We start from the raw sequence: 26,319 nt of genomic DNA on the forward strand, positions 1-26,319 counted from the left end.
ATACCTTTAAAAGCCACTTGAAAGCCATCTCTATAAAAGGGATTGTGCCAGGACAGTAACCAGGTGTAACCTAACCCATCTTCATTGGCAGAGGTCCAATAAGCTGAAGCTGTACTCTTACCCTCATGTTTAAACTCCACGAGGAAAAAAACCAAACCTGTTTTTCCCCTTAAAGATTTAAAAAAGAAACAAAAAACAGAACCCAATCTAGATAGAAGACCAAACAACACAATGGACCCTTTAAGAGACAAGCTCTGCCCACATCTCTTCTCTCTCCTTCTTCCCCTCCATTCTTCTGAAGATGCTGGTTTCTGCCTCTCTCACACTCTCTCTCACACTCTCTCCCTTTTGCCCCTTTTCTCTCTCCTCTCTCTCTCATTTTCTCTTCCCTTCCTTTTAATAAAACTCCACACTCAGCCCTCTGTGCATGGCGTATTCTGCCACCCACCTCCCCCGTGGTCATCACCCACAGTGGGACATGCCAAGGTCCAAACTTACGCTGTATCATAGCAACCCTGATAGCACAAGGACTCTCTCTGGTTTCCATAGCTAAGGCCCTGGAAGGCTGACTCAACCTCACTTAGCATCTCTAAAGTCCTCTGATTCTGTAACCCTCTCCTTGTAAAGCTTAAAGAATGAAAACCGCATTGATTGACCAGATTGATTGACAATCCGCCTTCTAGCATAATATTCTAATGCAGTGAAGGAGACTAGACAACGGACAATAACTGGTTTCTGGAGTCGCATATGTGAAGGCTGTCCTTTACAAATGTGTGCAAGGCTGTGCTCACAGCCCAGGACAACAAGGTTTCTGCAGCTACCCTGAATTATCCCATCATCAAAAAGGAACGACACAGATGACACAGATTCCTTTGGTAGGTTTGGATCAAGCTGTGCCAAGTACTTAATGCTTCAGAATTAATATCATTTACCAAACACCGTTCTATTTTTACTCATAATATTGCTTCTAGGGATCCAGAATGAGGATAAAAACTCTTTAGAATAAAATGTCTGTTGCCCAACCATGATCCAAACAGTACACACTACACATACAGGTTAAATGCAGAGGGTTTGCTTTCATCCTTGAAAAAAAAAATTATATCCTCATACAACAAACACAATTATGAACAAACCCTTAACAATCTGTCTCACCAAAAGAAAAAGCTAACCTCTTAGCTTCATTTTTAATGGCAAGCTATCTGACCAAAAGAAAAAGCTAACCTTTCAGCTTCGTTTTTAATGACTATTTTGAAGCTAAGCAAGAAAGATGGAGACAGGAAATATTAAAAAAGTTACATGCAAAGGGAACGAAATCACAGTGAAAGAAAACAATGATGAAGTATTTATCCAGCAAATATTGCCAGTCGCATGCTTCCCTGCAATAACAATAATAACAGGCCATGGGTAGTTGCCCTCCTTGCTCTCAGCACAATTTACCCTTACTATTTTTCCAGACCACCACTTCCTTTCATGTTCTCAAGCTTCTTTTCTTGCTGTGTAGAAAGGAGAGTCAGGTGGATTCCTTATTGCTGAAATCAATTGGGCTGCATGCCTCAAATGACCAAGCAGGCCACCCCTGTGCTGGGTGGAGCACCTTGTTATTTGTCAGTGGGATATGGTAAAGTGTTTGCAAGGTGCAAGAGTGTGCAAGAAGCTTTGTGGAAACAATTTATCTCTGAAAGCCACTAGCAATGTTTTGTTTTATTTTTGAGGGATTGTACTGTTTTATTTTTGTTCGTTGTTGATATTTCTTTATTTACTTATTTATTTATTTTTGGTTTTTCGAGACAAGTTTTCTCTGTACAGTCTTGGCTGTCTTGAAACTCACTCTGTAGATCAGGCTGACCTCAAACTCATAGAGATCTTCCTGCCTCTGTCTCACAAGGGCTTGAATTAAAGGTGTGTGGTGTAGGAGTTCCCTCTGCTTGTGTGTTGCTGTCATTGGATAATGAATAAAGAAACTGCCTTGGCTAAGTTGATAGGACAGAACTCAGGTAGGCGGAGTAAAGAGAACTGAATGCTGGGAAGAAGGGAGGAGTGGTAGTGCCTGAGACAGACACTGGTTAGAATCTTGCCGGTAAGCCACAGTCACGTGGCAATACACAAATTAACAGATACAAGTTAAATTAAGATGTAAGAATTGGCCATAAGAAGTTAGAGCTAATGGGACAGGCAGTATTTAAATGAATACAGTTTCTGTGTGATTATTTCAGGTGTAAGCTAGCCAGACAACTGGGACAACAAGCAGCCCGCTCCTCCTGCTACAGGTGTGTTCCACCAAGACCTGTACAAACAGCATGATTTTCTAAAGACAACTATCTGTCACTTTCTTTTCTTGATTTCCAGTGGAGAAGGCTGCTGTGGGATATTTTGATCACACTCTAACACTCCCAAGGCTGTCAGTAAAGTTAAGCCTTGAATCATTAGGCAAAGTCAATGCTTAGCTGGCCAGAATTAACCATGGGTTTTCTGGAAGACCCAGACTAGGATAGAGAGGCACAGGAAGGAATAGGGTTTAAAAGGAAGGGCTTAAAAAGTTTTGCAGGCCATTTTGATCTGAGACAAGTGGAGAGGCAGGGTCACCTGATCGTTTCTCTGGCCTTTTCCACACCTCTTTCTATAAAGCATGAAACTGATGATAAAAGCGTTGACTTGATTAAAACAACAAGTGGGGAACCTGCGGGACTTTGTTAGGAGCCGCCTGGGGAATCCCGAACTCTCCTTTTACCTGTTCATCGCTCCTTCTAAAGGTCCTGGATGACCACAAGCTGACTCTCTCTCAGGTAAACCTCTTCCCTGCTGCCCTTGTGCACTTTGGAATCTGGACTTCAAGAACACACTGTCTCCCGGTCTGCAGCTGAAGTGCTGGGGGCCGGGTGTAAGTACCAGGCGACCCGGTCCCCACCTCTGCTGCCAGCCCCTGACCCTGTATCCCTGGAGTCTGAGTCAATTGCTGATGAGGGGGCAGTGGGACCCCCCAGAGCCCATTCAGGGGACAGCCCAATCTGTGAAGAGAAGTCTGGGCAAAGTGCCCGAGTAGCTGAAGTTGCCAGCCGGCAAGAGATGAGAGCTATGAACTTTTGAGATGTCCATCAGCAGTCATAGAATCCTTACCCCCTCCCTACCCACCCCAAGCCAAAAAAAAAAAGTCTCCATTTAATTTCATGTTAGCTATTGGCTTCATTATATTGCTTTTTATATGTTGAGTTATGTTCCTTGTATCAAGAACTCTCCAAGACCTTTATCATGAATGGGTGTTAGATTTTGTGTATATGGTGTACAGCCCTACATTTCTGTGATGGAGCCTACTTGATCATGGTGGAAAATCTTTTTGATGTGCTCTTGGATTTGGTTTTTGAGTACTATACTGGGTACTTTTACATCCATGTTCATAAGGGAAATTGGTCAATAATGCTCTTTTTATCTGGTAAGTCTGGCTGTGGATTGGGTTACTGCGGCCTCATAAAATGAATTTGGCAATGTTCCTTCTTCTAAAATTCCGTGCATAAAGCATCTGGCCCTCTGCCTTTTTTGTGGGGGGGGGAGTCTTTAATGACTGTTGCTATTTCCTTAGGCATTATAGGTCTATTTACATTGTTTGTATGATCTTGACTTATGTTTGGCAAGTGGTATCTGTTGAGAAATTTGGCCTTTTCTTTTAGATATTCCAGTTTTGTAAAGTACAGGTTTTTGAAGTATGATCGAGTTACTTTTTGGATTTTCTCATTGTCTGTTTTATAGCCCCTTTTTATTTCTGATTTTATTAATCTGAATATTCTCTCTTTGTCATTGATTAAATTTGGGTAAGTGTTTGTTCATGATGTTGATTTTTCTCAAACAACCAACTCTTTGCTTCATTGATTCTTCATATTGGTCTTTGTTCTTCCATTTTATTGATTTCAGCCATCTAATTATTTTCTGTCTTGTAATCCTCTTGGGTGTGTTTACTTCTTTTTGTTCTAGAGATTTCAAGTGTGCTGTTAAGTTGCTAGTATGGGATCTCTGTAATTTCTTTATAAAAGCACTTAGTGTTAATGACTTTCCTCTCAGTGCTGCTTATATTGTGTCCCATAAGTTTAGGAATGTTGTTCATTTATTTTCATTGAATACTAGGAAGTCTTTAATGTCTTTTTTATTTCTGTTTTGACCCAGTGATCATTCATTAAGGAGTTATTCAGTTTAATGTGGTAAAAGGTTTTCTATTGTTTCTTTTGTGTTGCAATCTATCCTTAGTCCTCAGTGGTTAAATAGGGCAGAGTGTTATTTCAATTTTATTTTATCTATTGAGACTTGCTTTGTGACTAAGTATGTGGGCAGTTTTGGAGAATGTTCAGTGTGGTGCTGAGAAGTATGTCTATTCTTTTATATTTGGGTGAAATGTTCTGCAGCTATTGATTTGGTACATTTGATTCATGGCATCTGTTAGCTTCTCTATTTTTCTGTTTAGTTTCTGTCTGGCTGACTTGTCCATTGGTGAGTAGTATGTAGACAGATGTTTCTGTCCCACGCTGTCCCTCAGTCATTCAGTTCCAAATTGTATGAGCGTGGGGTGGGAGGATATGTGGTGGGAATGGGAGAAAGAGAGGGAGTGGAAACTTGGATAGTTTGTTTTCTTTTTTAAATAGCTAAAAAAAATACTCTGTCTAGGTGGTGGCAGTGCATGCCTTTAATCCCAGCACTCAGGAGGCAAAGGCAGGTGGATCTTAGTGAGTTTGAGGCCAACCTGCTCTACAAAAGCTAGTTCCAAGACTGCCTCCAAAGTTACAGAGAAACCCTGTCTTAAAAAAACAAAATGATGATGCGGGAAAATTGTCTGTATTCTGTCAATCACATTTTAATAAAACGCTGATTGGCCAGGCAGGCAGTATAGGCGGGAAAACCAGACAGGAAGTAGAGGTGATGCAATGAGAACATGAGAATTCTGGGAAGAAGGGAAGTTCCTCTGCCACTTGTGCTCAGACCACCGAAGAGGCAGCATGTAACTGGCCCAGCTGAGAAAGGTACGGAGCCATGTGCTAACATAGATCAAAATAATGGGTTAAGATAAGTCATAAGAACTAATAAGTAGCCTGACCTAGTGGGCCAATCAGTTTATAATCTTATGGAGTCCTGTGTGTGATTTTCTTTGGGGTTTGCCAGCTGTGGGGTACTGGGCAGGAACAGATACCCCAACAAGCTGGCCCTCATGTTACAAAATGAAAGCAAAAAACAAAAACAAACAAACAAACAAAAAAGAATGCTCTGCCTAGCTCTAACACCTATTTTTGATTGGGTTGTATTTGTTGGTGTTTATGTTTCTTTTCAATTTTCTTTTCAATTTCTTTACATTTGTATAATATATTCTGTATGTTAACCCCCAGACAGAAATATAACTAGTAAGATTATTTTCCCTATTCTCTGGGCATTTTCTTCACTCTGATGAGATGTAATTTCTTGAGCAGAAATTATGTAGTTTCATGAGGTCCCATTTATCAATTGTTTTTCTTAATACCTGTAATACTGAGGACCTTATTCATCAAGCCTTTTAAATTACCTATGAGCTCAAATATAATTGATGGTTTTTTCCTCCAGCTGATTCTGTGTTTAAGGGCTTATATCGGAGTCATTTGCACTTGAGTTTCACAAAAGGTCAGAGATAAAGTTCTAATTTTATTCTTTCATAAGTAACCACCCCATTTGAAAGGCAGCAGTTGTATAAGATGCTCTACTAGCTATTTTCGGATCTCGTTCCAATCAGAATAACTAAGACTAAAAATTAAAATGACAGTGAATGCTGGCATGGATGTGCAAGAAAAAGAACATTTATTCATTCTTGATGGAAGTACAAACTGGTACAACTACTATATAAATCAATGAGTAAACTTCTCAAAATAAGAGGAGACAGATGCACCATATTACCAGCTATACTATTATTCGGCACATTCCTGAAGGGTTTGATATATTTCTGCAGAGTTATTTCCATTCAAGTTCATTGCTGTTCTATTGACAATACTCAGGTAACATTCTAGATGAATCAATCATCAAAATGCACTACATATTTAAAGTGGAATACTTTTCACCTGCACATAAGTGTTCAGATGAATGAACAGATCTGGAAATAATTTTGAGTGAGGTCAACCAGATCAAAAAAGAGATAACACAAGTTATCTTTTCTATGTTGATTGTCAATTTGAATCTTTGGGTAAGTATGCTTAAACTGGAGTACCTGTGGAAGTCAGGAACTTAGTGTATATCCATTAAAGGAATTTTGAGGAATGAGAATGGAACACGAGCTGTATGGAAGTGGAAATGGAAACATTAAACTGGGATGGCTACCTGGGATGAGAGACTGGAGGGCAGGGTAGAGGAGGGAGTCTGAAGGGGCATAAATAGCAGTAAAAGTCCCTGGAAAAGTCATATGGAAACTTACAATCGTAGATAGTCTGTAAAATATATGAGCATGTATGTATGCATATAAATACGGCTATACATATACATATGTCTTAGATATATTATAACATAACATATAGTATATATGCAATCTAAATTGGATTGCCTTATGATGGGTAGACAATGCATCTTCAGGACAGCATAGGCTATGAAGTAAACCTGCCTAGTTCTGAGTATTAAATAGCTTTTATTGAGTTATTGATCACTGGGGTTCCATAGAACCCCCAAATATTACAGACTATTGTCACTGTTATTACTCTCTAAGTCTTGACAGTAAGGACTTTACTTAAGACACCACACTCTTCAGTTACAGAACAAGGAGAAATTGAACATGTACTAACTTGAAAACTTACCTGGATCAAACTTCCTAGTTGTCTAGGTCATAGATCCTAGGATAGAATCTACTACTATTATCCCACTAATTGGAAGTAGAATCAAACTTCCCCCAAAGTTCTAAACTTAATATCCATGGATTACTGCATCTCTCAGCCTTCATTGGAGACAATTCTTTTGCAGTAGTAGATAGCAGTTAATACAGATGCTACAACTGGTCAGCATGCAAAGAAATTAGATGCAAAATATATAGCACATTCCCCACTCCAAATGTCATAGGTCACTGAGGAAAAGGAAAGAGAAAGACGGTAAAAGTTAGAGGTAGTAGGTTTTTGGAGCTAAATAGTATTTTCCTGACATAACTAGACCATTGCACACATGAACTCAACAGTGGCTCTGATGACATACATAATCCCTGCACCAGATCAGGTCAGTCAACATCCCAGCATGGTTGGAGGCATTCACTAAGTCCTACTACTAGTTTTGAAGCCCATAATTGATGGCAGCAGAGAGAAAGTGTGTGAGTTTTCATCAGAGATATGACCCTTGTAAGATTACCCATACTCTAAAGTGGTCATACATGCATGCACCAAGTGGATTCCATATTTAAAAAAATAACACATGAAGTTTGGAGGTAAAATTGTGGGAGTGACAGAAGAACTGGAGCACAGGAAATGGGGATACTAGTATCAAAAGTCATTATAAACATGTCTGAAATTCACAAACAATAAAAAAGTTTACAATTATAATTAAGGTCTAAGAAATTGGCAGTAAACCATGAAGAGATGTATATTTTCTATTATGCTTGCTTTTGCTTTTTTGCTTTACTTTAGATTTTATTCCTATGGAATTGCCTTGTCCAGCCTTGATATGAGACCTTGTGCCTAGTCTAATTGTAACTTGCTATGCCATCTTCTGTTGATAACCCTGGGATGCCTTCCCTTTTTGGAAGGAAATGGAAGAGGAAGGGATCTGGAGGAGAAGGGAGATTGGGGGGAGGAACTGGGAGGAGTGGAGGGAGGGGAAACTGCAATCAGAATGTAAAATATTAGAGAAGAATTTTGAAAAGCAGAAGAGCAATATCAAAGTATATGTGATGAATTTTCTAGAGCTCATTGCTGAGTCTGAGGAAATGAGGTGTGATGAGCTGTCACACAGATATGAATGTGAACAAGAATGGTGATGTTCGCTGAAGAAACTCATGCCCTAAAATGGGCAACATTAAGATGGGTATCATTAAGATACATGATTTCAAAATACAAGGATCCTCTCATGCAGGCGGCCTTTCTCTTACTGTACTATCGGCAATTGATCAATGAACTCCAAAGCTCTAAACTTCTGTTTGTATAACCAATTGCTCTGAGAAAAGCAGGACCTCTGTGACCAGTCAGGTGAGCTCTAGTGTGCGGGATGCCCCAGCTCCTTACCCTCAGTAAATGAGGGAATCCGTACTACAGACTGGTCTTGTTGTCCACAAGAGAGATCATCAAGATGGTAACAAGAGATATCCCAGTCCACACTTCTAGTGAAAGGTTTGTATCCCATCAGAGGCCAGGCCAGCTTCCTGAAAGCCAGGGAAGTGCTCACCCCACACAACCCCCAAATGTCACACATGCCAAAATACACCAGATAAAAAGAGAATTACAGACCAATTTCCCTTAAAAACATAGGTGCAAAAAATACTCAATAAACTACTCACAAACCAAATCCAAGAACACATCTAAAAGATTCTCTACCTTAATCAAACAGGCTCCATCCAAGAAATGCAGAGATGTTCAACATACCATACAAAAATCTGTCAATGTAATCCACCACTTAAACAAACTGAAAGAAAAAAACCACACAATCATCTCATTAGATACTGAAAAAAACCTTTAACAAAAGCCAACACCCATTCATGATAAAGGTCTTGGAAAAAAATGCAGATACAAGGAACATACCTAAACATAATAAAAAGCACTATATTACAGCCCAATAGCCAACATTAAGTTAAATGGAAAGAAACTCCAAGCAGTTCCACTAAAATCAGGAGCAAGGCACTATCCACCCTCCCCATATCCATTCACTATAATACCTGCTATTCTAGCTAGAGTAATAATAAAACAACAAAAGGAGATTAAGGGGATACAAATTGGAAAGGAAGAAGGCAAAGTATCATTATTCACAGGTGATATAAAAGTATACATAAATGATCCCCAAAATTCTACCAGGGAATCCCACAGCTGATAAGCACCTTTAGTGAATTGGCTATATACAAGATTCATTTAAAAAGTCAGCTGCACTCCTATATACAAATGATAAACAGGCTGAGAAAGAAATCAGGGAAACCACACCCTTCAAATCGCTACAAATAATATAAAATATGTGTAACTCTAACCAAGCAAATGAAAGACGAGTATAATTAGAATTCCAAGTTTTTGAAGAAAGAAATTAGAGAAGATTGAGAAAATGGAAAGATTTCCCATATTCTTGAAAAGGTAGGATTAACATAGGAACAGCCCTTTTCTGAATAACAATGGAGGAGTGGAGGAGTGGGGAAGGCTGAAGGGACATAGGGAAGAGCTAAGAGGAGAAGAGGTAAAGAAATCTGGTGGGAAATTAAAAAAGAAAAAAATGATATCAATCAGAAGGCTTACCTGCAGTGAGTGAGGCTGTATGAGGACAGTGATATCATGTGGATTATCAGTTTAATACAGCAGACATTTGAGGGGGACACAGAAAGAATGAGGAGCTGGTCCTAAGGCACAGGAAGACAGTCTATGTGTATATCACTTTAGTTGCTTGCTCTGAGTTTTTCATATCCTACTCTTAAGTTTTGAGTCCTGAACCAGTATTCAATGTAATATTTATGAGAAAATTTTGAGAAATATCAACTGTTTTCCTATATTATCAAAAGTATGTGATCATGACCTAAAGATTTTCTTATAAATCCTCTGGATAGATACTTATATGCTCCATTGTTGTTCCCAAATGTCAACAGAAGAATTCACCTGTGTGGGCTTCCTCTTCACTGATTTTTTTCTAAGAGTAAAATTTAATAAATCCCAAAGTAGCCTAGATTAACCTGCTAAAAGAGGGAAGAAGTACCACCATGTGTTTTCACAAAGTTTTCTAAAACAGACTCTGGGAGAGAAAGACAATCACTTTGAAAATTATATTATAGTCAGTGTTTTCAATTTTAATTAAAAAACCTTTGAAATGCTTAAAATTTAACTATAAAGATGTTACCATCCATTCATTACTTTTTCTGAGGTGTTGCTTGGGTCTCTATGTATTTTGGAATAATAGGAAGTCCTGAGGACACAAGGAGAAACTAAGGTTTCTGTCTTTTAACTTTCATCGAGATAAAATAAAGCAAACAGCTAAGGCACAATTCAGTTTCCTTAATTCTAGTTCCTGATAACCTGGTCAGAAACTGTGGCTGCATTATCTATAGTATTCTTAGTCAAGTACAGTCAAGGCATCTACACACTTTGTCATTTTAAAAAGTTTAGGGAAGCAGACAGATTTCTGAGTTTGAGGCCAATCTAGTCTACAGAGTGACACCCAGGGCTACACAGAGAAACCCTGCCTCAAATAAATGAAAGAAAGAAAGAAAGAAGAAAAAGAGAATGAGAGCCACAGAGGTCAAGTAGTCACTAAAGTAAGCAAAACTGGCTTGCATTACATTTATGCTACTTTATCCAACATGAACAGTTAGTCAGAAAAACTAAAAATAAAGACTTTTTTTTTTAAGAAAACCAGTGACTTCCAGAATCATTAACATGTCCAAAAGGACCAGAAACTTGAACAATTCTGTGGGCAGCTGATCATGCACAGAGAAAACAGGTTATGATATGACAAAGTAAAAAAAAAATGTATATGCCACAAACATCCCAGTAGCACAGACAAAAAGAACGGCAACATCAAATTTGGTAATTAGAATACTTAACACATAGCATAATCTTGTTCTGACAGAATTATCAGTGAACACAAGACGATCAAGCAGCTTGGACAGCCATTGGCACCTTGGTCAAAAAGTCACTACTTACTGTTCAGGGGCCCTGCCCCATCCAAGAATGGAACCATGCTTATTTTGCATATGAGTATATGTGAGCAGGACTTAAGCATGTGCATTCTGTATACAGAAGAAGCAGGAAGGATATTTGAGATTCCATTGCACAAGAGTACAAAACAGCACAATGTTAACTGCTCTTGTGTACTTGTCAGAACATACTTTGAGCATGTGACTAGCTGCCAAGTGAACCTCCCCAGTACTCCTAAAACTCTTTCTTCCCTCTCCCTGTCCATCACACTTAAAGCTCTAACAATTCATAAATCTTAGTACAGGTCTGGAGACAAGTGGATGAGTGAAACTGCAGGCATACCAGTTTTTCATATGCATACTAGCTATAAAATTGAATTTATAAATGAGGTACAGGAAGAGGTTAACAATAACTAATGGTATAAAAGAAATACTATGAGAGTGCACTCTAATGAAATCATCAGCATCAATGTTCTTCTAATGTGGAGCCATTAATTACAAAAATTATGCTTCTTTAGCATACACTCTCATATCTCAAGTGTCACCCTGTTCACAGAGATGGCTGTGGAATGAATAATTTGCTGATGACTTTTGCTCAGATGGGACAAGTGTTACGACGCAAGATATCAACACTACACTCAAAAGGTCATGTCTCTTAAATTCTCCAATTTTTTATTTCTGAAAAATATCATGCATTATTTTGAAATGCAATGGATTTTAGGTAACTGGTATTATAGCAAATGAAAACGTAGATTTTGATAAATGAGAGCTACTTCTATCTTTTGAGAGGAGTCTTTATAAACCTAGTATATTTCATGGCCCAGTACATTTTTCCATATGCAACAGATTCTTGGTATCTTTCAAGTTCCTTGGTATCACCGGATGATAAGCAAATTAGACTGAGGCCTGGTAGCTTTTAATCTCATGTGTTTAAGAATTTGACTCTAGCTTTATGGAGCTCAGGCAGGGTGCTGAACTCGTAAAAACCCATAGCATGAATTTCCAAACTTCTGTGTTTTCTATAACATGAAGATATGCACTCAGGCATTCTTCCAATTGTATATCTAAAGTATCATGAACCTCAGCACACACAACACACTTGTAAGAACTAGCACATCGTGAAACACAACAGGGAGCAATGAGTTCACTGGTTGTCATTAATACCGCACAGCGGTTCTTTATAGTCCACAAGGTAGGAATTCAAATATGCCATGATGATTCATTAAGAAAATAAACAGAATTACCAGTTCAACTTTAGAACAAGGGTTCTACCTTTTCTAATAAGTAGCATGCGGTCCTTTCAAAATCTGACATTTGTCCTGGTATAAGGTTATGGACAACACTGATCTTTCAGCAGCTCCTGGAAGAAGCTTAATTCTAAATCATCACTAGACAAATGAACGCCCCCACTTTCCCTGATATGGAGCATGGTGGGAATGGTTTTTCTATATCCTTCCAGAAGACATTACTTATGTTCTCTTATTCCAGACAGTTCAACTCTCTGCCAAATGGGACTCCAATATATGTCATGATGAGGCATCTAATCATATACCAAATATACTTGTATTTTAAACGAACTGCCTCAAACAGGAAAAAACTTGTTGTTTAAGGACCTGAGTTGACCCCTGTCAGTGCATGTTTAAAAAAAAAAATTCTGGGTATGGTAGTATGTGTCTGTCATGTTAGCCCTAGAGAGGCAGAGACTGGGTATTTCCCTAGGCTGACTGGCAAGTATGTTTAGCCTAATCTGTGAGCTTCAGATTCAGAAAGAAACACTATCTGAAAAATCTTAGTGGAGATAAACTGAGGACGACACCCAGCATTGAATGCTACCTTCTACAAAAACAACTACACACACACACACACACACACACACACACACACGGGTTATGCACTGTGCATACAAACTCGATACAAATATAAAAGTACATACACACACTACTACATACCAGTATTTCTCAACTTCCTGTTGCAGTGACCCTTGAATAGAGTTGCTCATGTGGTGATCTCTATCCATAAAATTATTTTCATTGATATTTCATAACTGTAATTTTGGTACTGATCAGTGTCTCCGTTCCGAACACTATTGAATAGGTGTTTTACGAAGGATGTAACTCACAGGTTGAGAACTGCTCCTGCATACACACATGCAAATGTACAGAACTAGCAGACATTTCTCTTCTCCTGAATGATGTGTAAGAAGAATGAAATAAATACAACCAATACCGTCCTCACAAAAGACTCATCCAATACTACACTATGACTAAAATCTGGGCATGTTCAGAATACTGCTGTTTTTCCCACACCAGAAAAAGGGTAAGAGCCCCCAGATTTTTCAAAACAGCAAATGATGTTTCAAGAAGCATAACATTCAGGATAATAACTGTCTTACAGTCATAAAGAAAATAGTAATTTTTTCATTAATTAAAATCTACAAATGCTATTTTATTGCCAAGTGATGTCTTACTTGAATTTAGGTAGAGTGGTAAGTCTTCTTTGCAGCGTTATTTCTTGGGCAATCTCAACATCCTGGAGAGCAGACTAGAAGTGAAAATAGAAAAATAAAAAACATAAATAAGTCTCCAAAGCATTCCATGCAGAAGCAATGGATCAATGCATTGAACATACTGGCTTTCCCCCAGAGTTTAGCATACATATTTATGTTCACATCAATCATACTCCAAGTCTCTGAGATCACTGAAAAGAAAAATACGATATTTTCAATATAGCAATGCACAGTGGATTGTTCTATATTAACTTGACACGTTATAGTCATCTGAAAGGGAGGAACCTCAGTTAAGAAAATGTCTCCACAAGATCTAGCTGTAAAGAATTTTCTTAATCAGTGATTGATGGCAGAGAGTGTTCACTGTGGGTAGTGGAATCCCTGGGCTGGTGGTACAGTGCTGCATAAGAAAGGAGGCTGAGGAAGTCAGTTAGCAACACCATAGGAAGAGATACGCCATGCAGAAAATCCGTAGCTGTAAAAGAGTTTACAAGTGAGTCCTAGCTTTGGCAGCATGGACCGGAAAACTAGACTGAGCAGAGAAGATTAACTTGGCCCCTGTGCAAGCATGACATAAAAATCCTTGAAGCACTCCATATTTTTATTGATGTGGTTAACAAAAATAAAATAAAAAAAATTCTCTTACTGATGAACCTGCCTAATTTCTCTCGCAGCAGACTCAGGAAAGTGTAATTTACTGGCCCTTTGCTCTAACCTAACACGTCTGTATTTATCCTTCACCTTGGTTCCAATTAACAGAAGATCATAGCCCAGGAAAATAACTGTTAATGCTTTTTACTCCTAGAGATGCAGGGAAAAGGGGCTGGGTCGCTACACCAGTCCTAGAGATAGAAATTCCTTCCCACTTGGTTGTCAGCCAATCAAGCACTTTCAACTTCCTTCTAAGCCTGCAGGTTACCCTGGTGACCGGTGCTGTGCTCCCAACCACCAGGAAAGGAAGTGGAAATGCTCAGAGTCATAAACGTCCAGCTTAACTAGTGACACTTAAGAAATGTAGTTAATGCACAAAAACTTCTTCCTAGCACTTTGTAGTGATTTAAAGTCACATACCAATTAATCCTCCTGGTATCTGCTGGGGAGCTTCACAGCCACGCCTCCTTCTCTGAGATGTGAGAGGCCTCCTTTACCTGTTTTTATGATTCTGTGTAAAGCATGCTTGATACCATTGTTACCGTCTATGGAATTACTAATTTTGTCTGTATGTGCTAAAAAACTAAACACCTTGTGGGGAACAGTCCTTTTTTTCCTTTCTCACCAGCGAATAAAGAAATATGTGGAAGAAACACGCTTGAGTCAGTTTGTTCTTCCACTCAGATCCCTTTTCGAAGCCTGTTGTCCCTTGCTGCAGACATCATGCCCTGAACCCTGAGTGCGGAGGCTGGCACTGGGTAACCCCTGCGATTTTAGTTTGATATTTTTATGTGACTCCTGAGTTTGTGAACAGTAGTTCTCTGACTCTAGGGCCTTTTCTTTCTGCCTTTTCCTTCTGGTGTTTTACAATCCCCAGATTTGGTCCAATGGTGTTTGTTTTAACTTAATATATATTTTTTAAATAATAAACATTTTTTCAATTTCTTAGAATGTATTTTGATTACATTCATCCTCAACTCAAGTCATTACTCATCTCAAAGCCATCCCTCATGTCCCTATCATCCCTAATTTCATGTCCTGAATGTAGCATTTGGAACAAGTTTGAGATAAAGATTTAAAATGATCTTAAGAAGACACAATTTATTATCAGTTTAGCGCTGCCTATGTCTTCATGGGCAGAGGATCATAAAGAGCAGCGTGAGTCTCTTGCTGGTAAATCTTGAAGAAAAATTATGACACTTTCCCATGTGCTCTCAGCCAATATCTCTCTAGTTATGGGTGGGTCCTCATAAATTACTCTTCCATTTATGCTGGAAATTTGACTGGGCTTGTGTTGGGCAGATGTTTCCTGCACAGACTGCATAGCTGAGAGTTCCTCTTTAACAATTATCCTGTAAATTGTGAGGAGTACCATTTTATTTAAAATGTAATATTTATATGGCATATAACATAACACACACACACACACCTTCTATTTTTTAACCAGATATTCATTTTGAGTACAAAACTCACATGCCCAGTCAATCCCATGTTCATGGCAGTGTCCTTTGAAATGTTAACTATGTTGACATGTTGAATCAGTTTCATAAAATATAAAAATAATGTATAAACAATGCCTCAAGAGGTTTTAAGCAATTCAACAGGGATAGTGTAGATGCACAATAAGAAGAAGGAAAATCAGTCTGTGTTTAATATTTATATTGTATGTCAGCTTATAGCAGCATTGACTCTTAGGAAAACTGATGTAGAAAGCATAACTCTGAAATAGTTTAGGCATCTTCTAATTCATTTCATTCTATTCTGAAAAAATAACTATCTTTAACTTAGAACAAAATATATGCTAAATTCAATGGCTCTCAAAATGATCCTTGAGCTTCAGAAGTCATAAGTGTCACAAATTTCTGTGATAAATGAAACTGAGACATCAGAAGACTTCTACCTCCGATGAAATCAGCTGTTAGATTAGGAATTTGGTCTGTTATAGAAGTTTAGAGGAGCACAAATTGACTCAATTCAGTAAACGCTTCTCAAGATTGACCTCAAAGACTACCTCATCTTCTTACATTCATCCTACTCATTGAAGGAGAGTTACTGAAAAACAATAGATTTGTCAGTCCCTGTCAAATTATATAGTGCAGGAAAGCATGTGCCACATGCCATATGGTCTTACATGGAATTTTGAGTAACTTTTTATTCACTATGAAGCACATGATCTGTGTCACTAGAATAAAACAAAATGATGTGACACTTTATAGATTAATCAACAAAAAAACCACTTCTTCCTCCTATGATATCTCTCCTCCCCTTTCCACTAGTTAGCTGCCCTGTCACAGGTCAGTTCATATAGAAGAGATTTATTGTTGTTAATTAGCAGCCTATTAGGCAAATAAATGTGGTCTATAGGTCAGATCTATTGAGAAAATAATCTTGTTAACAGCTACTTATGCGTGTTTGGAAGAAATTCTGATAATACCTAGCTAACTATGACTAAAACTTCTTGAGGCACTAAATCCAAACTAACTGGTTAGCTTCTCCCAAGGGTATCACTCACAGGAGCTGTAATGTAATAAATCAGAGTACTCCTAATAGTTTTAACTTTTTTCATTACATGGCAGCAGAGAACCTGGAAATATCTAACATACTGTTTGTACAGAGTATCTAACCAAACGGGCAACCACTCTGATCGAGCACCATAAGATGTATGAATGACTAGAGAAATGTTGGGAAAATCTGAAAGGGAAGACTTATTCACAAGATGTTTGGATTTGAGGAGTCCCTCATAAGAATTAACAGAAATGAAAATAGTCTTGTCACATGCTGTGGAAAAGGAGCATCATACCAACAGGTAAAGCAGAGCCAACAGTTCTGTCAGGACTGCAGTCTTGCTCTGATTTTTAATTTGAGGTTGATTGCTCATTCTGTGCACCTGCTACTGGCATGACAGGATACCACGACATCATCTTCCCTAGAGCTAAGCAATGTTCAACCTATGGAGCATGAAAGGAATAAAATCTTTTCTTCATAAAATTAATATGCCACGGATATTTGCTATAACAGAAACCATACCATTGATTATATAATAGCGTTCCTCTTTACAAAACCTATAATATATCCTACTTAACCAAATAAAACATTTTTGTTTCTAAAATTTATTCAAATAATTAAAATGGAATAAATTCATCAGATGTAAAGTAGCCAAGTTGCACAGCAGAAAAGTGATGAGTCAATAAAATAATCTCATTAAAATTGTTTTCTAAAATTGGCAACAATAATAATGCTAGGATTAAATTATTTTGAAAATGGTTTTATTCAAAAAGTAAATATAGTTGCCAATAATATAGAGGCTATAAATTTTATAGATTAATTCAATAAACTTTTCCATCATACAAAACTTTTGCTTTTTAGACAGTCATTGTTTTAAGTATATAAAAATATCTCTGTCTAGAGAGTGATGCCTACTGAGAATATTCCTACTAGATCATGTAGTGATTTTTAAACTTGTTTAATGGACAAATATTTAAATCTGTTTGTAAAGTTTGGTTTCTTAGGTATACAAGCAACCTAAGTGAGCACATCCACTACGTAATCTATGTACCGATTACAGGTAAGTTTGAAAGGTGGAAGAAGACATCCTAAGGCAGGCACATAGTCTATTCTGTAGTAGAAATGCAGGCCTAAGTAAATAAAAAAGGGGGGGGATATGTTGGTGCCCAAAGGTCAGAGAGTTCAGGCCTATACTTGTTCCTTCAAGGTTATTGACAGGAGGTTCGACCCAGAATGTGGCTATTAACAAGAGGTTTTGACCTAGGGTGTGGTTTTTTGATACTTTGAGCATTTGAGAAGGTGATAACTTTGTTTTTTGCATTTTGGTAAAGAGGTCTTTTTTTCTTCCCACTCCTCTTTGGATTGTGGTATATAAAGCCTATGAAAAATAAATGTAGGTGGATTTTGTATTCACTGGACTGCCCTCCTGACTCTATCATGTGTCTCTGTCTTTTCTTTTGCATCTCTGTTTTCTTCTGCCTAACATTTCCAATCTACACGCTCCAACCCTGGACCTTATGAACCCAGCAAGGCTGGATCCTGAAAAGAATGAAAGGCCAAACAGCTTAGGTGCTTTGTATGGATTTTTCTATTTGTATATCAGCAAATCTGAGTGACTGCTGGGAAACTGGGAATCTGTGAAGGGACAGAGAAAGAAAACAGACAAAGAAAAAAAAGTTTATGGTACAGCATGTATTATGTGATATACCATAAAGAAAATTGCAACCAAATATCACCTAGTGGCTAATGTGTGATCATTGTGGTTCAGTTAAAATGCAACACAGTTTTAAGTGTCTTAATGTCTGAAAAGTATGTCTTTACACTGGCAGACACCAGTCAGTGAGGATTGCCACTCATGGCGCATGACCGACAGGCATCCCTTTAACATCTTGACACTGAAACAGAATATCTCCTGGGGTAAAAAAAAATCACTTTTATTTAAATTTCTAATTTTTCTTGAGCGTTTCACACAAGTGCTGTAGTCACATCATTTTCACTGTTTCTTCTCTCACCGCCAAATCCTCCTGTATCCTTCCCATCCCCATTTCTTCTTTAATTACACACACGATCTACTCAGCCCATTTGCTGCTATGCACATGTAGTTGAGTTTAAGGCTGATGACTAAGAATAGGATAACCTATCAAAGATATTTTTTCATGGAGAAAACTAATCCTTCCTCTCTTAGCAGTCACTGCCTTCCTGAAACTATTTAATTAGTGATAGGGCCTTGTGAAATTTCCACAACCTTTGCTAACATGTCAGCTGGTATTGCCATTATATTGATTTTGTTTAGGCAACAATATTACTGAGAGTCAAGAACACACTACCTATCACCAGATATTCTTTTCCTGCTGTTCTTTTTTATTTATTTATTTTATTTTACATGCTAGCTCCTGGATTCTTTTTATCTAATCTTTCAGCTATTTCTTCTTTAATTTTCACTCATTCTAAGGTGTAGAGGCTACATTGTAGATGTTTCAACTGGGGCTCTGAGTTCCAGAGTCACAAATTTTCTGCACACTGGCCAGAAATGTGGGTCCCTGTTACCACCTCCATCTGTTGTAAAAATAGTTGTTCCTTTGATGAAGGATGAGAGCTACACTATATCTGTAGACATGAAATAATTTCATAAACTAAAGCTAGAAATTATATTTGTTTAGGAAACTGGCAATTAGTGGGCTCTTCTCTAGAGTCCATCTATGCCTTTCTTAGTCATGAGTAGTTAGGTAGGTTTATAACATCATGCATAAATTTCTTCCCATTGAGTAGATTAGACATAAATCCTATTAACTAGCTCTTGGTTACCCACAAGATAAAAGTGCTCATTCCATCATAGGGAATATTTTACCAGCTCAGTCCTTATTATTATTCATAGGCTTTTCAGATAGGTAGGACAATCAATGGATTTTTCTCCATTGGCAGCTTGCATATTACATTCAGATACCAAGAGAGCTACTTCCCCTTGCTTCCCAAAGGTCAATACCTTTATGTCAGACATGAGAAACCTACATTTGATTTATTGATCAGAAGGTAGTCTAATAAAATCCCCAAACAATGAGCAGAATCATAAGGGCTTTGCGCCACTTTACATAAATATTCTGATTTGTAACCTGCTTTTCCTGATTTATTTTCATTAGTATAGAATGTAGAGGTTCTAATTATTGGTGTATTCAATACAATGTGAGGAAGAATGCATTTAGCTATCTTTTTAAGTCAAATTCTCTTACTTTTGGGATAGTTGTTATCTCTCCCAAAAAATAGTACAAGTTCTTTGCCAGGGTTCACTGTCTTCCCATAATTTGTTAATTTTATCAGAATTAAAAGGTACTATAATTTCTTCTGGGTCTATTCCTGCTAAACGATGAAGACTCAATTTTCCTTTCATAATTAATTCAAAGACCTTTTCCACAAAAGTTTTCAATTTTTTACATGGTTTATGTGATAAAAAGATCCATTCTAAAATAATATCTTCCCTCTGTATTAAAATTCCTGTATGGGAATATTTGGAGGTTATTATGACCAGAACGCAGTTACGATTCAGATCCACACAATCCACATGTGCCTTCTGTGATTTTTCACCACTCAAAGACACTTCTATCTTAGATTTAGCTGATTCCCTGGGACTATTTAAGTCTTTGTCACCATCTAAGGTTTTGTTTAAATGAATTATTTGATCAGGTTGATGCCAGTAATGAACCATAGATTGGAAATGTCTCCTAGTAATCTTTGGACATCATTAAGGGTCTGCAATCTCTTCTATTTTGTACTTTTTGTGTTCTAATTTTCTGTAACCTAGATTACTGATAGACTCTCCTCTTTGTATTTTTCCAGATCAATTTGAAATCCCCAAAGATGCAAAATTTTCTTTACTTCTCAAACATTCTTTCTAAAGAATCTACATTTGAATCAGTTATCAAAATGTTGTCCATGCAATGGTGAACTAGAGATTCAGGAAAGTGCTTACAAATCATATTCCATGATTAACTTATGAAATATTGGCACAGAGCCAAATAACTGAATATTGGCTGTATGCAATATCCATTCATCCATTGGATGCTGATCTGACCTTTAAAGTCCCACATATCTTTTTGCATTCTAAGATAGCATTTTCAAAAGTCAGAGATTCAATGAGGACTCATCTCACTTCTGGATCTACTACCCCTATTTGTACAGCTTTAGTTAAATCTTTGTAAAAAAAAAATCAATAAAAGGGTTCTTTGGGGACTTGTATAACCTTAGTATATGATTCTATTCTTTTTTCTTGTTCTTCAATCTTGTTCCAAGCATTTAAGACTGCTCTATGGCTTAAGGACAATGTGTATTTGTTGTAGTAGCTTGACTGTCCAGATCAGCATAAGGGCCCTCACCAAGAATTTTATCTTGGAAGGCCTCAAAACCTTTGACTTTACCTTTATATGCAAGGGTCATAGTTTCTTCTCTCCAAAAACTCTTCCCCTGAAGCTGTGGATCATGGTCTAGTACGGCTGAGACTAGTTAAAGCCAATCATGTGTTATTTCTTGAAACCCATGTCTTTAACAACTCCCCCACATATGGTGAAAGCATGCCATAAGATACTTCTGCTTCTTTGATATCTTTTAGATCTTCGATATAGGTTCCCATTTACATTCTGTATATCCTTTGGGGTATTGAGTATTTGCTGGCTTTTCATAGGCAGTAACAGGATAAGTAGCTAAAACTCTAGGTAAGTCATCTCTGACTCTGAGAGGTACTGGTGATGCTAAATCTTTATTATCGTCTTTTTCCTGCACCTCCTCTCCTTGTTCATCAGTTCTGACAAGCTCCCTAATCAGTTCAAATCTTTTTATCACTTTGTCTTTTACAAAGTCTGAGTCTCTGGACCTGTGAATATTTCTAATTACTTCATCAAATCAATTAATTTCTGGTTTTTATTCTGCACATGTGATTTCAAGTTTTGAAATTTTTTCCATTAATAACATCTTCTCATCCTTAGAGATTATTTGGATGTTATGTAGATTGTCTTCCTGGAGGGATGTTCTACCTACCAGCTTGTCATAACTTTTTAACAGATTTTTGATTGTCAATTTCAATAGTATAAATTCTTTCGAATAATCTAACACTACCATTTTATAAGATTTCATAACCCATTGACACGGAGTGAATTTTGCCTGTCACATTATGATTATCATTTTCAATGTATTGAGTCTTTTCAGCCAACTTCTCATTACTAGTCTGTAAAGTCTGTATCGTTTCTAAAAGTTTCTCATTCTTGACTTTGTTATCAAACCATTTCTTTAAAGATATAATATTAATTATACAACAACTATGGCTAAGAATGTTTAAGTGTCAGGTAAGTCATATACCTCTCTTAGAACTTCATCCATAATAGAAACAAAATGATTATTAAATTCCTGGATGGAGAGATTATCTGTCATTATCTTAGGAGTGATTTACAAATTTAAAAAAAAAATACTTATAGTTAGCAGATGATTGACATCTGTTAAAATCCTGGTTTAGTTGAGACTTTTAAGGCGTAATAACTATGTGAGCCCGAAAAACCTGTGGATTTTCTAAGCCGAACTCAAATCCAACTGAACAAAATTTTGTTAAAAAGACGCAGGTCAGGTTGCACACTGGTTGCAGGAGTCAGGGGAAGCTGCAGTAGCCGTGTGGGAGACGCTTGCACGCGGGGCTATGGACAAGCTGTGGGACTGTAGGATCCACAGGAAGCTACAGGGAGGCTGTAGGAAGCTGTGTGGGTGTCCTGTTTGGTGGCAGCAAAGATGGGCGTGGCGGAGAGGAAGCTAAATCAGGCAGATGGGATCAGTGAGCGCTAGTGCATCTTTGGAACTCGGGTGGCTAGGTTTGAGTTCGAATTCCTAGGGCTGGAATTCCTATCCCAGCTCTGGCCTGAGCTAGTGGCTAAAAAGACTCAGGCAAGCCGTTTTTTTCTAAATTTGTGCCCCAAAAGCTGGACACGGAATGAAGCATGACTAATAAAAACTCAGAAAGAGAAATCGGGGTTCAACAAAACAAACAGCCAGTCACTAGCACTTACCTCTACCTCAGTCCCAATGGCGGTCTTGCCTCCAAGAATCTCAGAATGAGACTGTGTCTGTGAGCTGTCTCCTCCCATTTGATATTCCCCTCTAGAACTGAGATTAAAGATATGTACCACTGGGAATAAAGTGAAGCACTGCCCAGTTTCTAAGGCAAACTAGTGTGGATACTGGGATTAAAGGTGTGAGTTTACCACTGACTGGTCGGTGAGGCTGACCAGTGGGGCTGTTTTACTTTCTGATCTTCAGGCCAGCTTTATTTATTAAAATGCAAATGAAATGTCACTACAATTGTACAAAATGCCACTGAGAGGAGGTAAGAAATTTCAAAGGACATAAAAATAGTCGAACAAAATTTAGGAACTTGAAACTCAGATGCACCATGAAATGCTTCTAGAAGGCTGAAGGAGGCTGAGACCCACCCTAGCTCTGCAGCTGACCACAGCACACAGTTCCCATAAGGACAGGAACTGCAGAAACTAATGTCTCTTAAAACAAGCAAAACTGAATGTGAGATAGCAATAAAGTCATAGAAAATAATTATAATAATTATAATTAAAAATAATTATAATATTAAAGGCACAATTTAATGAAAGAAGTATTTAAATATAAAATAAGAAAAAATAATCTTATATAGTAATGAATCCAAGAGAAGAGCAGAGAAAGGAGAACCCCATAATTCTGTCCAAAATTTCTAAGCCTATCAGTTACAAGTCTTGCAGCACAGTGTCCTCTTCAGTCACTAAACCAGAAAACTTCTGATAGAGTTTGGGAATAAGGGGAACAACAGACTTTTAAACTCCAATAAAGCAGACCTTAACCTGTGGGTCACAACCCCTCTAGCAAATCACCATCTTCAAAAATAATTACATTATGATTCATAATAGTAGTAAAATTTTAGTTAGAAAGTCGCAATGAAAGTAATTTTACAGTTGGGGGCCACCACAACATGGCGAACTATCTTAAAATATCACAGCATCGTGTTTAATGTCCCAGTCATCATTGTCTCTCACACCCCAATATACTCCCCGTCAGTGACTAGAATAGTGTCATTAGAGTTCTTTTAAAATTAAGGTAATCATCAAACGCCTGGCATTGACAAACTTCATTCCTCATCTTAGCAGACTACAAACATTTCTTAAGAGTCAGTGCTTAATTAGAATCTAAATGCTGAGAAAAATGCTAGAAGGTACACTTATGAGATACTTTCCAAGCCATAAATTTTAAATGATTTAACTGAAGCATACAAGCAATTCTGAAAACAGTTATCTGTCAGTTGAGAGACAGTTAATGTACAATTGAGATATTTGTACAGTAATTTTATAGTAAATACCTGCATTATACTTTTGTTAGATAATGGAAACTGTTTAATTCAGAAATTCTTAACAGTAGAGTGTGTGAACAACAAAAAAAGAACTACCCACTGCTTTGTTTTTACCAATTAAAACCATTATCCCAGAAAAAAAATCACAGCATCAGAAAGATTGATGCTCCAGTAGGAATAAAAAGTACCAGATTCAAATGATTTTATAATAGTAAAAGACTAAAGAAATAGAAACATCATTGTGTGGTTGTGGGTGGTGCACAATTTTAATTCCATCACTCGAGATACAGAGACAGGCAGAGCTCTGTGAGTTCAAGGCCAGCTTGGCCTACAAAGGAAGTTTCAGGACAGGCTCTAAAGCTACAGAAAACCCCTGTCTCAAAGAAAGAAATAAAAAAAGAAAGGAAGGAAGGGAGGAAGGAAGGAAGGAAGGAAGGAAGGAAGGAAGGAAGGAAGGAAGGAAGGAAGGAAAGGAGAAAGATCTGTAGCTTAAATAATAATAAAAAAACATATCATAGAATTTCAGCACAATTCAAGTTTGAACACTGTGTGAGAATGAACAGTTAAATGTGAAAACCATGAGATATCTAACATGAACTGCAGGTGTAAAATGGAGTTGGCATAAGCCTGAAAGAGAAGATAAATGTCCAGCAGATTGCAGAGCTGGAGGGGTAGAGATAATTCACCCTTTGAAGCTTAGCATATTTTTTCATCATAAGTTCCAGCCAAAAAGACAAAGTTGCTAGATTTGTCTTTGGTGCTTGAATCTGGTGTTTAGTTTGATCATTCCGTGGACCTCGACAGCTTCATTTTGAAACTGAAATGTTTATCCTATATCAGTATGCCATATGTATGTGTGTATAAACTTCATTTTATAAAACTTGATTTCATAGCAGCTAACAGGAGACTTAAGAGGTGAAGGAATCTTCAAAGACTATGGGGAATTTAAAATTAGACTACATTTTAGATTGTGAGAAAAGCATGGGACTTTAGCGAAAAGCGGTTAAAGATTGTATCTTAGAAGTGATGTGTTCGTGTGTCAAGTTGGTAAAGAGTGGATTGTAATCATCTCCAACCACCTCAGTAGGGAATGTCAGTGAATGATTGCCCAGATGGCATTGATTTGTGAGGATGTCGATGGGGTGTTATCTTCACAGCCATTAAGAGATCTGCCTTCTGTAGGTGGGACCTTTATCTGAGAAGAGAATCCTGGCCTGTATAGAGAGCTGTAAGCAAGCTGAGCAGTAGTAAACATGTACCTGTCAATTTATTGCTCTCTACCCTTCTCTGTGGATGCAATATTTAACATACTTAAATATTTTAAAAACATTTAAAATATTTAAAAGCTGCATTTAAGTTCCTGATGAACTGACTTCCACATAATAATAAACTATAATCTAGAATTTTTCTGCCTGCAAGAAAACCTCTTGCATTGTTTTTATTAGAGTATTTTGTCCCAGAAACAGAAAAAGAGACTAAGACAATCATGGGTTACTATTCCTTTAGTTATTGTGAGGTGTGGCTAGACAATATTTAATAAAATCTTGTGATTAGCTGATTATTTTTTGTTATTTATGTCATTTGTTTCCTTTAAGTTTTATTAAAAAATTCACACATAATAAATGGAAAGCTGAGATTTTTCATAAACCTCTTTCCTGAAATTAAAAAACTGTAACTATATCATTCCCTCTAATTATGACTTCAGCTTCATCACAAAATTTTTATGATTTTTAATTGCCCTTTAGTATTGCCTGGGTGTGGAGACTTGCAGGTAAGACTGTGCCTGCTTGGCTAACTATGGTTCAAGCTTTCTCACATGATTGATCTAAGTCCAGAAAAGTCATCCTTGCTAGGAACTCAGTTACCTTGTATTAAGGAGATCCCTGGCGTAGTGTTTGTTGTGCTGTTATTTCTGAACAGCAGCAGAGATCAACTGTATGCTCTTACCATTCTAAGAAGATAGCCCTCAAGCTTATGTCTTATAATATATATACATATGTGTGTGTGCATACCTTTAATGAAATTTTTACTTAAGTATGTGCTTATTTCAGCTACAATAAAACACATTCTGAAAATCCTGTGGACCAAACAGTTATGCCCCCAAACAATGACATGTCTGTTTTCCTAAGCCACTTTCTCATGCTCCTGATAAGTGACTTGCATCTGTAATTTTATTTACACAGATGCATTTGAAACGGGTACCTTTGGAAGGCCATTTCCAATGTAATACATTTATGCTGGATAGAATCATTTAATGATACACAGTCGAGCCCTGGCCCCTGTCCTGGGAATTACTAACAAAATCAACTGTGAAATTGCCAAACTAAAGTTACATTAAGTTGAATTATGGTTTTCTATTCAGCATTCCAATTTCAAGGGAAGAAAATTAATAACCACAGCACTTTCCTGTTACAACACGAGAGTAACGAAGTAAAGCTTAAACTCTAGACAGGAGATGCTTGCCCCATTCTGAAGAAATACTAATGTTAACAGAAAAACAGATGAGGG

At 37.5% G+C, this 26,319-nt stretch overlaps 1 protein-coding gene and 1 non-coding gene across 4 annotated transcripts in view; one reads left to right on the top strand and one right to left on the bottom strand.

Annotated features, from left to right (window-relative positions):
* Sntg1 (syntrophin gamma 1) overlaps positions 1 to 26,319 on the bottom strand; it is a 482,604-nt gene that overhangs the window by 313,952 nt on the left and 142,333 nt on the right. For 2 of the 3 annotated variants that reach the window (XM_087897099.1, XM_087897101.1), the window contains exon 2: positions 13,254 to 13,327. The exons of the other annotated variant lie outside the window; for it this stretch is intronic. The gene's annotated coding sequence lies outside the window, so the exon portion shown is untranslated. The remainder of the gene's footprint in view (positions 1 to 13,253; positions 13,328 to 26,319) is intronic. 3 annotated transcript variants of the gene reach the window in all.
* On the top strand, positions 13,790 to 13,895 carry LOC125391445 (U6 spliceosomal RNA). The gene has a single exon (XR_007229132.2). It is a non-coding gene; the product is annotated as a U6 spliceosomal RNA (small nuclear RNA).

This window comes from Myodes glareolus, chromosome 16 (genome assembly GCF_982192425.1).
Source record: "Myodes glareolus chromosome 16, mMyoGla1.1, whole genome shotgun sequence".
In the NCBI taxonomy this organism is placed as follows: Eukaryota; Metazoa; Chordata; class Mammalia; order Rodentia; family Cricetidae; genus Myodes; species Myodes glareolus.